This window comes from Danio rerio, chromosome 9 (genome assembly GCF_049306965.1).
Source record: "Danio rerio strain Tuebingen ecotype United States chromosome 9, GRCz12tu, whole genome shotgun sequence".
Classification (NCBI taxonomy): domain Eukaryota; kingdom Metazoa; phylum Chordata; class Actinopteri; order Cypriniformes; family Danionidae; genus Danio; species Danio rerio.
In genome coordinates this window covers 47,970,661-47,983,076 of record NC_133184.1, presented here as the reverse complement: position 1 = coordinate 47,983,076, position 12,416 = coordinate 47,970,661, and the positions used below count along the sequence as shown (strand labels likewise).

At 35.3% G+C, this 12,416-nt stretch overlaps 1 protein-coding gene and 1 long non-coding RNA gene across 3 annotated transcripts in view; one reads left to right on the top strand and one right to left on the bottom strand.

The window, feature by feature from the left end:
• Nucleotides 1-12,416, top strand: part of hdac4 (histone deacetylase 4) — a 399,927-nt gene that overhangs the window by 106,114 nt on the left and 281,397 nt on the right. The window lies entirely within an intron of this gene.
• On the bottom strand, nt 3,763-4,371 carry LOC137496434 (uncharacterized). The gene is made up of 3 exons (XR_011016759.2): nt 4,284-4,371; nt 3,947-3,989; nt 3,763-3,849 (listed from the first exon to the last, which is right to left on the bottom strand). It is a non-coding gene; the product is annotated as an uncharacterized lncRNA (long non-coding RNA).

Here is a 12,416-nt window from a genome sequence, read left to right as displayed (position 1 = left end):
CGGATGCAGACCTCTAATGCGTACCTTGACTTTAAGGGTCAAACAACAAAAATGAGGTCAAGAATCTTGGTGGGATTCTCAAGTCAGATCTGAGTTTCAATAGTCATGTCAAAGCAGTTAGTAAATTAGCATACTATCATCTCAAAAACATTGCAAGAATTAGAGGCTTTGTTTCCAGTGAAGACGGCAGGGTGGATTTCTGTAATGGACACCTCACTGACCTGCCTAAAAAGACAGTCAGACAGTTACAGCTCATCTAGAACGCTGCGGCCAGAATATTGACCAGAACCAGGAAATCAGAGCACATCACACCTGTCCTTGTGTCTTTACTGGCTCCCAGTTACACTCAGAACAGATTTAAAAGTATTACTATTTGTCTATAAATCACTAAATGGCCTTGGACCTCAATACATTACAGATATATTGACTGAATACAAACAGATCACTTAGATCTTTAGGATCATGTAAACTAGAAATTCTAAGAGTTCAGTCAACTCTTCAGCTTCTGCACCCCTTGCTGCTGGAATCAGCTTCCAAAAATGATCAGATGTGCGCCAACATTAGGCACATTAAAATCAAGACTGAAAACACATCTGTTTAGCTGTGCCTTTACTGAATGAGCACTGTGCTGCGTCTAACAGATCGCACTATTATGTTTGTCTCTTCTTTTTCATTCTTTTATAACCTGTTTTAACACATTTTAGTTTTTATCTGTTTAATCACATTAATTATTTGTTTTTATGTTGTTATACTTATCTCTTTTATCTCTTGTTTATGTAAAGCACTTTGAATTACCGCTGTGTATGAAATGTGCTATGTAAATAAACTTGCCTCACCTTGCCTTTAAAGGTGCAATTAGTTGTTATTAGCTGATTTAGTTTCACAGTGGTAGAACATTAGTGACTTGATCATGATTTGAGCACAGAGTATTCTGGTTTGTGCTTGGAACCATCAAACCAAGAGAGAAGGAACTCATAAAAAGGAAAAAGGGTGGCTTTTTGAGAATATTTAAAATAAATTAGCTTCTTTTCCCCTAGATTAGATGCATTTTTCTTCTTTCTTTCATTTTTTTTATTTCACCATTTTATCCCCTGTTTCTCTAACATCAAGAGTAATGGTTTGTACTTGGAACCATCAAACCAAGAGAGAAAGAACCCCCTCAACTTTAATTTTGAGGCTATTTAAAAGAAATTAGCTTTTTTTCTTTCTTTTTTTTTTTTACCCAGACTAGACGCAACTGGTGTTTCTTTTTTATTTTTACCATTTTACCCAATGTTTTTCCCACATCAGGAGCAATGCAACTATTGGATTGGCATTTTGACCAAAGTCAATAGCAATAAAATTTAACAACTAAAACTAGAAATGTGTATTTTGTTTTGTTATTTTGAGGTCAGGTGTACATTTCTTGTAAGAAAAGTTAGTTGACCTTTTCGTTTCCTAATAAGTCAAGTCTTGACTTATTTTAGTTTTAAGACACACCAATTAGTTTATTTAGTTACCCATTGGTAGAACATCAGTGACCTAATCATGGTTTGTTCTTAGAACCATCAAACCAAGTGAGAAGGAACCCACAACTCCTAAAATGTGGACTTTTTGAGGTTATTTAAAAGAAATTAGCTTCTTTTTTTTCCACCCAGATTAGATGCAACTGGAGGGGCTTTTGCTGTCAGATGGGATCCAGATTTCTTGAGCTCATCGCAGGCTCAATCAAAAACCCTTCTGGATCCTTTTATGCCACAAATGTGGAAATGCAGAACAAACAGACTTAAGGTGGGATTCTTGCAAAAGCTCTCCGCCTTCGTCACAGCCCACTCAGATCTGAAGCAGCTAGTTGTTACACATGCTTCTGTATAGGTAAACTATGGAAAATCAAGAGCTTTTGGTTAAGTTATGCGAAAAAGTGCATCCTCTCATATTGATAGATAAAATGGTTTGTCATTTCACAAGAGTAGTTTGACGGTATACTGGTCTGGTTTGGGTTGGCATACACATTTGTACATTTGGTTTTGTCATGTAGAGAGGAATGTTGAGATTTGAGAGCAATTTCCGACCTATTTAAAACCATTATTTCACTCATGTTTTTCCAGCATTTTGAGAGATGCAAATATTGGATTGACATTTTATCAGTCAATAGCAATATTATTTAACAAACAGCATTTGGAATGTACATTTTGGTTTGGTTTTTTTAGAGGTTAAGTGAACTCTAATTCCTATTTCTTATTTCTATAAGTTAAACGTTGGCAGACAAAACAGTAAATTTGAATCCAGATCAGTATAGACTACTGTTAAGTGTCATATCCAGATCATACAAATCAACCAATAAGTTTTGTTTCTAAAACACAATAAAACACTTGTTTCACCATAGAAATGATCTGATTTGGTTTTATTATATTAGATCATATAAAGTTCCTGATATTCACAAGCTGTATTAAAAATCCATCGCTTCTTCATTTTTAATTTCACCAATTTACCTCATGTTTTTTTCCACATCAAGACAAATGCAACTATTGGATTAGCATTTCACCAGTCAATAGCAATATAATTTAAAAATTGACACTTCAAATGTACATTTTGTTTTGTTATTTTGAGGTTAGGTGTACTTTTCTTGTGAGGGAAATGTTAGTTGACCTCTACATTTCCTAATAAGTCAAGTCTCTAAAGTTTTAAGGTGCAACAATTAGTTGATTTAGTTCCACATTGATAGAACATCACGGACTTAATCATGGCTTGTGCTTGGAACTATCAAACCTAGAAAGATGGACCCCCCTCCATTCATATAAAAAGGAAAAATGTGGACTTTTTGAGAAATTTTCCTTTTTTCACCCAGATTAGATGCTGTTTCTTCTGCCTGTAAAGTTTCTAGGTGCTTCATCTGGTAGATTTAGTTCCACATTGCTAGAACATCAGAGGTTTAATCATGGTTTAAAGACATGGAGGGGTCTGGTTTGCACTTGGAAACATCATACCAAGAGACAAGGAACCCCCTTGTCTCCCAAATAAATAAAAAAAAAAGATGTGGAATTTTCTTTTTGCCTATTTAAAAGACCATTTCCTATACACAGCAAAATATGAGGACCCAAAACAACTCTATGGGTGTTAATTTCAACACTTTGAAAGTGTCTCATGGGGTCCACTCAAAACTGAGTTAAATCAACACTTTCAAAAGGGTTGGCACATTGACACTGAAGTAAGGGTTAATTTTAACTCTGGGCAGAGTTAAAAATGTAACTATATTTAACACCGCCTGGTAGTATTTTTTTTACTACAATATGTTGTTATTTTATTCAACTCTCTTGAGTGTAAATATGGTAAAAAGGTCAAATAGACTGTAAATTACAAAAGAAAAAACATTTTATTTGAAAACATTCACCGCTTCAACAATTCATTCAGTTTTTAAAATGCAACAATGTCAAATATGCTTTAAATGTTTTATTAGTACAGACAGTATCAACAAAATAGTTTCAGTCCTTTAGTCCAAACTTGATGTTTCATCAGTGCAATTTGAAAGTTCAATATATTGTCACTCATAGTTTTCTTCTAAACGCATATTTTTCTTCTGAAATGACATTTTAAACAACTTGGCTTGCAAATCTTTCACTTCTGGTGTTTCTTTGGTCCTCCATATCAAACACAGCAGTTTATGAAGGTATAAATGCTGTAAACTTGTGTGAAAACAAACTTTAGCTTGGAAATCTCATCAAGCATGTCCTGTGAATGATGTGCTTCCCAGCCACAGGATGACCGTTTTATCCATGATGATGTAGTAGCTGCTGATCGCTCGTCTGGTGGTTCTTGATGCACGGATATAGGGTGAAGCTCATCTAAGAACTCTTCAAGACTCCAGCATGACTAAGAAAAATGTTTGAAAACAAATTGCAATCAAATTCTATGATATATTTAAAAGAACATTTAAAGTAAATAAAACATTCAAGAAATCTAAACTCACCTTTTGAAAATCTTCATGATGATCCACAGCTTGACTCTCCCAGCTGATTGAGGTGACAGGATATGGAAAAGTAGAAAAAACACATACATCACTGTTGGATCTCCAAAAACAATTAGGTTAACCACTATGACTAGAACTGGAAAAACAGGCAGCTGTCTGTCCAGAATCTTGAATTTAACACAACACTTGGAGCAAAATTTAGAGGAGCTTAAAATCTTTTATATCATTTAGTGATGCTGACTTCCCCAAAATATTGGCCACAGTGTAAAAAATATTCATAAACTTACAGTTTTATGTAAGTGTGTGTCTGCGTGTGTGTGCGTGCGCGTTTCTTTACCAGATTCAACTTGTTAGGCCCTTTCAGGTCCAGTATTGACGCCACCTTTCCTGGAGTCTAGCAGATGTTTCAGGTCCAAATATAATCTAAAATATTAGGATAAGCAGAAGAGGAAAAGTGCAAAGCAAAGAGCAAAACATTATTTAAGTAATAGTTCACCCACAATACAAAACTTATCACCTTCATGTCATTTGTTATTCTTGAATGCTCTAATACCCTCTCAGCTTATGTGAAACAAATACAGAACTTTATCAAACATAACTTCATTATTATCACCACATATGACCAAGAAGGTGTGCTTGGTCATTTCACCAACACTGGAAATACACCATCCGTCACCGTCACAGGGTCTTGTGTTATTGTATAGAGAACTGTGGCTGTTAAAAAACAACAAAACATTAGTATCTAACACATATGCATAACCTTCAGATAAAAAAGAGAGATGAACATCACAAAGTATGCCTCACACTTTTTCAAATATCTTTTGATTCAGTTGTTGATTATTGATAATAAATCTACAAATCAAACCTGTATCATCTTTAGGCTGCTCAAATATGAATCAGTTGATTAATTTTACAGACAGGTGGCTGTTTACAACGCACTAAATTGTCTTTAATAAAACGGAAATGTTGTGTACAGTACATGCTAGGTTTAGTCTATAAGCACAATATCATGCGGGAGAAAAAGTTTGACTAAGATGTTCCTGACTACAGAAATAGCCTAACTTACTAACGTCAGACACCCCGAGTTGGGAAAAGTCACTTTCGGGGGATACAGAGTTGATTTGCGGGAAGTAGCGGGAGAGATGAGTACCTGAAGAGCAATGGGATGAGTTGCGCGCGACGTACCTAAAGAGCGGTGGGGGTGACTTGCGCGCGACGTACCTGAAGAGCTGGGAGGGATGCGGTGGAGAGGGGTGTGCAAAGTGTTTAATGACCGGGCGGGAGACGCGCGATTTCCGGGAGATTATCATTCATTTTCGGGCATCTACTTGGGCATCTGGGAGTCTCTGTGCATTTGCGGGATAACGTTAACGTTAGTCCCGCAACTTCCGGGAGACTTCTGTAACGTTAAATGTCAGAGAAAGTGCAAACGCGGTCATTTAAAGACATCAATGTTAACATTCCGACTTTAATGGTTGTCAACACTTAATATAATTCAAGCGTACGTTATCACACGAGTCTATGGACTAACGGTATATGGACGGCCACGAATCAACCAGTTTAAAAGGGCCGCGGTGTTTAAAATAACCAAATTAACGTACACGAATAAAAAACAATCATATGTTTTAGTCAGGAAGCCTTTTACAAGTAAGCATGTGTTGATTTACTCACCAGATATGTTTTAGAAACTCTCCAGAGCTTATGGAAACCGTCCTGTGTTGCCGTTAGCATCCGGGCAGAGTAAGTTAGGCTGTTAGGCGGCTCTGGGGATTTTCTCGCTAGTTTGTTTCAAATTAAAGGAGAAGTGTCGATTTTATTTTATAGATGGGAAACAACGCACAAAATGGCATTAAGCGTGACAGAAATGCGTTGAACATGTACATTTGATGTTTTTATGCACTTTGTATGCGTGAGCATATATAAAAACATTCTTGAAAAGAAGTCAATAGTAATGCAGTTAAGCAAGATACACAAACGACCATGAATGAACCGCAGAAGTTTAAAATTGTCACTCCATTCTAAAGTTATTAACTTAACAATATGTTTACAACTGTATTTTCTTAAAGAAAGTCAGTAAAATACCAACATTTAGGTAGTTTGATTCACCAGTTGCTGTTCTAAACCTCAGATGGAAAATGGCGTCTGAAAATTCTTCAGTGAATGGGGCTGCATGAATTCCCGGATGTTGGAAATAACACCACCAAGTGTAGAAAAGATAACTCCTTGATTTCTCACTGAATAAAATCAATTCTAACTCTTATTATATTCATTTGTCAAAATCTAACTCTTTAACGTCAACACTTTACTCTGAAATGCTTCAACACCGAGAATTTAACTCTGATGAATTTGCTGTGTAGGGCTGCAAGGGTTCAATCTACTCACGGGTTCGGTATGTATCACTGTTTCAGGGTCACGGCCCCTTTTTTTAAATTATTTTATTCATTTATTATTATTTTTTTTCTACTTCTTAATTTAACAGTCTTAAGCAATTATGCAGATAATAATTATACATCTTAATAATTGAGCACTTTTAGAGTATTAATTTCTTGTTAATGCTTGCATTACCAAAGCACCAACGCATTTTTATTAGCATTCATTCCAGAGAGCTCTGTTATCAGCGGGACCGTGGTAAATCTGTACAGATTGCAGATCGTGGTGGTCTGCTCAGAACGCTAAGGTTCAGCTAAGAGAGAGCGTTCAGCTCATCTCTCTTGTCTTAAATCAGCAGGAACTATCGATTGGGAAGAAAACTTTTATTAGCAGACAGCGGGTAAACAGTGAATAAATAGTAGAACTGATCAGGTGAGGAATTACACCCAGCGGGAGTGTGAAATAGGTAAAATAATGCAGACCTTTATTGGCTGTATGTCCAGGTCCATATGGAGCGGTTTCTGGGTCATGCCGATTTACTCAAAACTCAAATAAAGCCGAGATCGGTGGTCACTAACAGGCGGTCCACCGATCTACGCTATGTTTGAGTTTTGAGAAAATCATCATTCATAATTTTATTGTGTCTGTCTGAATTTACATTGAGTGTCTGTTGAAACACTGATGGAAATGTGCTGTGTTTTGACGTTGCTTTTGCGCTTTACCTTCTTTACTTGCCATCCAGACACGTGACTAAACGTGATGTCAACAACAGATTTATATACTAAGATGTAATTGGGCAGGACTTTGTCATGGGCAATGCCTGTGAAAGGTAATTGGAAGCCTACAAAGGCAGAATTGCTTGCTTTGTTGCAAAGTTTTGTTTTTTTTAATCGCCAAATAAATATTAATAATGCATATTATGAACTGTGGATTACAGGGTACACCGAACCCTGGGAGGACAACAGGACGATTGTTTTTTTTTTTTTTTACAGAGAACTAGGTATGGGTATCGTTAAGGTTTAAACGATGTTGCTACTTTTATCGATACCACTTACAGTATCGGTTGCGTACTTTAACAGTTGTCTTATCTGTACTTTTTGTAGTATTTTTTTTATATTAAAAAAAAAACAAATTGAACAGAATTAACAACACTTTATTTTATTTTTTAGGTTTTTAGTGTAACATAAAACAAAACCAATAATTGTAAAACAAAGTAATTTTTTTCTGTAAAAAATGTTTGATGGTTTGAAGGACAATAACATGATTTTTTAATCATTCTTTTGGAGAAAAATCAACATGTTTAACTTTTCTGGCAGAAGTCGGGATCTTTCTTGGTTAATTGTGCTCTCTGCTGTTGGAAAAACACTGTTTGAGTTGAAAAATGCAGTTAACTGTGGGTTTGAGGGTTTTGGAGTGTGTTGCAATGTAAAAAATATTTTTTTTGAATAACTTCTTAATAAGCATAGTTTATTATTAGGCTATTCATAGGCTAAATTTTTGTAAATACAGCTGATGTAAAAGCATTTTTAATGCTTTAGATTTATTTAAGCTACTGCAGGAACAAAATACTGTTTTCATTGTAACCAAATGTGTGTGTCTATTTAACTATTAAAATGATTGACTGCTGGCATAACGATGTGGATGATGTAACGTTATCGTCGGTAGCTAAGCAGTTCTGCAATTAACGCACTTTTGAAAGATACTTTCACTTAGCCAGATTGCTTGTGCTTCCACTTCTACAAGAAAACAATTTGTTGCAATGGGCATTGTCGCTGTCTATTTGGAAAATATAACCTGTTTGGTTCACTTTGCAAGCTTACGAGCTGTGTGTGCGTGAGTCTGTATCGCGACCTATGTGTGTGCACTTGGCATGAGTCTCCACAGCGGAGAACTGTGAAAGCTTTTATACTTGATGTGCTCGCCGGAAACATGAGCATTTCTGAACTGCGCAGACGAATATCAAATATCGTAAATTAGAAAGGTTGGTCAGTTAAATTATGCTACTGTAAATAATGTTTATTCAGCAATAGTTTTCCAGTACCAATAGAAAAACCATTAACGTCAGAGCTTATCAATACTTTGGTCTTATATAATGTAGCACCTATACCGATAAAAAAGTACAGAGTTTCGGTACCCATCCCTACCGAGAATCGTTGCACCACTAGTTTCCTAAAAGTAAAATAAATTACAATTGGAGATTTCTACTAGTTTACCACCAATCTATATGCAGGACACACCAATATCACTGGATGAAGAAATATGAAAAGAAAAGTTTGATCAACTGTTTTTATATTTCATGAGAGTGATAGACGGTACAAATGCTCTCAAGAGTTTTTTCTAAATTATATTGTTCATCAATGTTTCAGGTTTGATACACCTACTTATTTACAATATGAAGCTTGTATAAAATGGAAAGAACTGTGGGAAATGTTTGGCAACTGATTTGTTTGAACATCTATGATGCATAAATGATATCACTGTAAGAAATGTCCTTCAGCAGAAATTCTGCTTTGTCACTTGTTTTGTTGATATATCTCATAGATAGTCAAGTTGGTTTGTCAAATTGTATTTACGTTTTGAGAATGACGAACCGAAAGACGTAATGCAAAAATACACATCGTGGACATGTCCTAAACAAGTGAAAACAAGAAACAATTTGTAACTTAAATTGGAGTTTAATTATTTCAGATTATTATGTGAAGCCGAAGAAACAACTTTGAGTGTGTTGCTGCTTTATAAATTATCGTATGAAAATCACTCACCCCTATTTATAGGTAGATTGATGTCTACACCGACATATGATTACGATCTTAAAAACACAATATGGGTGCGTTATAGTTTTGCTTTCACACATTTTGTATGCCCTAATTAGTTTTTCCCATAGTTGTAATTGTACACCACATCAAAAAATAATAAATAAATAAATAAATAAATGATTAGGGAACACTTTAGAATGATGGTCCATTAGTTAATGTGTTTACTAACAATTACTAAGCATGAATATTCTTATCAAAATGTATTAATCATAGTTCAACATTAACTAATGCATTATTCTAATCCAAAGTTGTGCTTGTTAACATGAATGCACAGTGAGCTAACATGAGCTAATGTTATTGAGCTTAAACGTTAATTAACCTTAACAAAGTTGATTAAATGCAGAGTTGATCAAATATGTTTGTTCGTGTTTATAAATACATCGACTAACGTTAAAGTGTTACCGATGCCTTTAAATGCACAACGTTTCAGTTTGTATCTGCCGTTTTGATACACTAACTAGAGTAGTGAGCAAGAGAGGAAGAGAGAGGCAGGTCCTGTTTTGCCTGTTATCTCATGACCCGGCCCGCCTGCCAAAAGCAGCGTTATGCAAAAGGCTGGGAGGAAAAAGAGAGTCTGGGAAGGTACATTTTTGACGTCAGAGGTACCCGCATGTAAGAATTGGCTAATATCTGGTAATTAGCTGGAATGTGCTGGTTTATTGTACAACGTTTCACCTCTGTCAGCTCTCCAAATGCGCCTCTTTGTTTTCAACTTTTTCTTCACTCGGGAAAGTGATTCTTTTAAAAGCTTTCAGACTCCTCGAAGGGTGAAAAGTAGTACATTAGCATTGACGTTTCCAGTTTTTTTTTAACTGTCATAATAAAAGCAGAAGAAATAAAAGAAGCTAGCTGTCTCTCCTTCTCCTGGATGGCTCGCTAGATTTTGTGTCGCCACCCTGCAGAGCAGTATTTAAAGATCTATTCATTTTTACTGGCAGTTCGATAGAGTTTTAAAAGCTTCACATCGATAAAGAGGCTGGATGCCAGCCGTTTCCTCACCATCTTCTACACGAGCCTTTACAGCCTCTGGCAGGACATTTCCAGGTAGTCCTGATCCCAATCCATCAGGCTAGAGATTCCTTGTGCATAATGCATGTTCTTTTTCTTATGGAGTTCATATTCAATAATGGATATTACCTTCTCCCTGATGGCCGACACTCTGATGGTGTAGAACATTTGGCTTTTGAGCTGCATGCGATGATGAGAGCTGTCTTTTTTCTTGTTAGTTTGGTTATTTTGCTTAGTAACTTATACAGCCACCTACTAATAAAGATGCAGATAATAATAGTTCTGTAATTCATTAATGTTCCCATATATATTGATATCAGTGGACTCAATATTACTGCGTTTGCAATATTTATTTGTTTTAAATAGACATGTTTTTAAATGAATCCTGTGTTTAAGCACTATATACAAAGACTGTACACTCTGTGCCACTTTCATTTCCACCGGTTCACATTTGATAGTCAACAAAAAGATTTGATGGTTTTACTTCAAGTTTTTTTTTACTATAAAAGCTGAATTTAACATGTATTCGTGTAACAAAATTATTTGTGTACTTTTCTATAATATAATAGAATTAATATAATACAGATTTTATTTAAATAATAATATATAATATGATATATATAAAATATATTATATTATTATCACATTATATATTTATTGTATAACAATATTATCTAATATAATTAATATAATATAATTACATTAATATAGTTTTTATATTTATAATTTTCTCATTTCCATTCTTGCTTCATTTATCATTTCCTTCCTTCATTCAACATTTCCTTCCTTCCCTTCCTTTATCCATCCTTTTCTTTCTTCCTTTCTTACTTTCCTTCCTTCTTTTCCTTCTTCCTTTCCTTTTTTCCTACCTTCCTTCCTTTCTTCTTTCCCTCTGTTTGTCTTTCTTCATTTCTTCCCTCCTTTCCTTCCATTTTCTTCTTTCCCTCTATTTGTTTGTCTTCCTTCCTTCCTTCCTACTTTCCCTGTTTGTCTTTCTTTCTTTCTTTCTTTCTTTCTTTCTTTCTTTCTTTCTTTCTTTCTTTCTTTCTTTCTTTCTTTCTTCCTCCATTTCCTTCCTTCCTTTCGTTTGTTTTTCATCCTTTCTTCCTTTCCTTCCTTCCTTCCTTCCTTCCTTTGGTTTGTTTGTCATCCCTTGTTCCTTCTTCCTTTCCTTTCTTCCTTTCTTTCTTTCTTTCTTTCTTTCTTTCTTTCTTTCTTTCTTTCTTTCTTTCTTTCTTTCTTGCTTTCTTTCTTTCTTTCTTCCTTTCTTCTTTCCCCTGTTTTTCTTTCTTTCTTTCTTTCTTTCTTTCTTTCTTTCTTTCTTTCTTTCTTTCTTCCTTCCTTTCTTCTTTCCCCTGTTTTTCTTTCTTTCTTTCTTTCTTTTTCTTTCTTTCTTTCTTTCTTTCTTTCTTTCTTTCTTTCTTTCTTTCTTTCTTTCTTTCTTTCTTTCTTCCTTTCTTCTTTCCCCTGTTTTTCTTTCTTTCTTCTTTCTTTCTTTCTTTCTTTCTTTCTTTCTTTCTTTCTTTCTTTCTTTCTTTCTTCTTTCCCCTGTTTTTCTTTCTTTCTTTTTTTCTTTCTTTCTTTCTTTCTTTCTTTCTTTCTTTCTTTCTTTCTTTCTTTCTTTCTTTCCCCTGTTTTTCTTTCTTTCTTTCTTTTTTTCTTTCTTTCTTTCCTCCCTTCCTTCCTCCCTCCTTCCTCCCTCCCTCCCTTCCTCCCTCCCTTCCTTCCTTCCTTCCTTCCTTCCTTCCTCCATCATTTCCTTCCTTTCTTCCTCCATCATTTCCTTCCTTCCTTTTATTTGTTTGTCATTCTTTCTTCCTTTCTTTCCTTCCTTCCTTCCTTCCTTTGGTTTGTTTGTCATCCTTTTTTCCTTTTCTTCCTTCCTTTCTTCCTTCCTTCCTTTCTTCTTTCCTTCCTTCCTTCCTTCCTTCCTTTCTTCTTTCCTTTCTTCCTTCCTTCCTTCCTTTGAATCCATGTTGATGCTAGTGACTTGTTTGTTTTCAGACAGTAAAGAAAACAAAAAAAAAATCAAAGAAAATGCTTCAAATTTTTCTTACATATTTGTGTGAATATATGCAGTGTGACAATATGGTTTTGTGAATATGCCCTTTTTTGACATTTGAAGTCCATTTTGAGTGCGTTGGTTGTTAATAATGACTGCGGACACAGGCCCGTCCCCCTGGAGAAGATCTGACATGGGGTCAGCTGTGATATGTCAGGTCTGTCTTGTTTGTGCTGCTCGACTGGACGTGTGTTTTTCCTAGAAGATTTGGAGC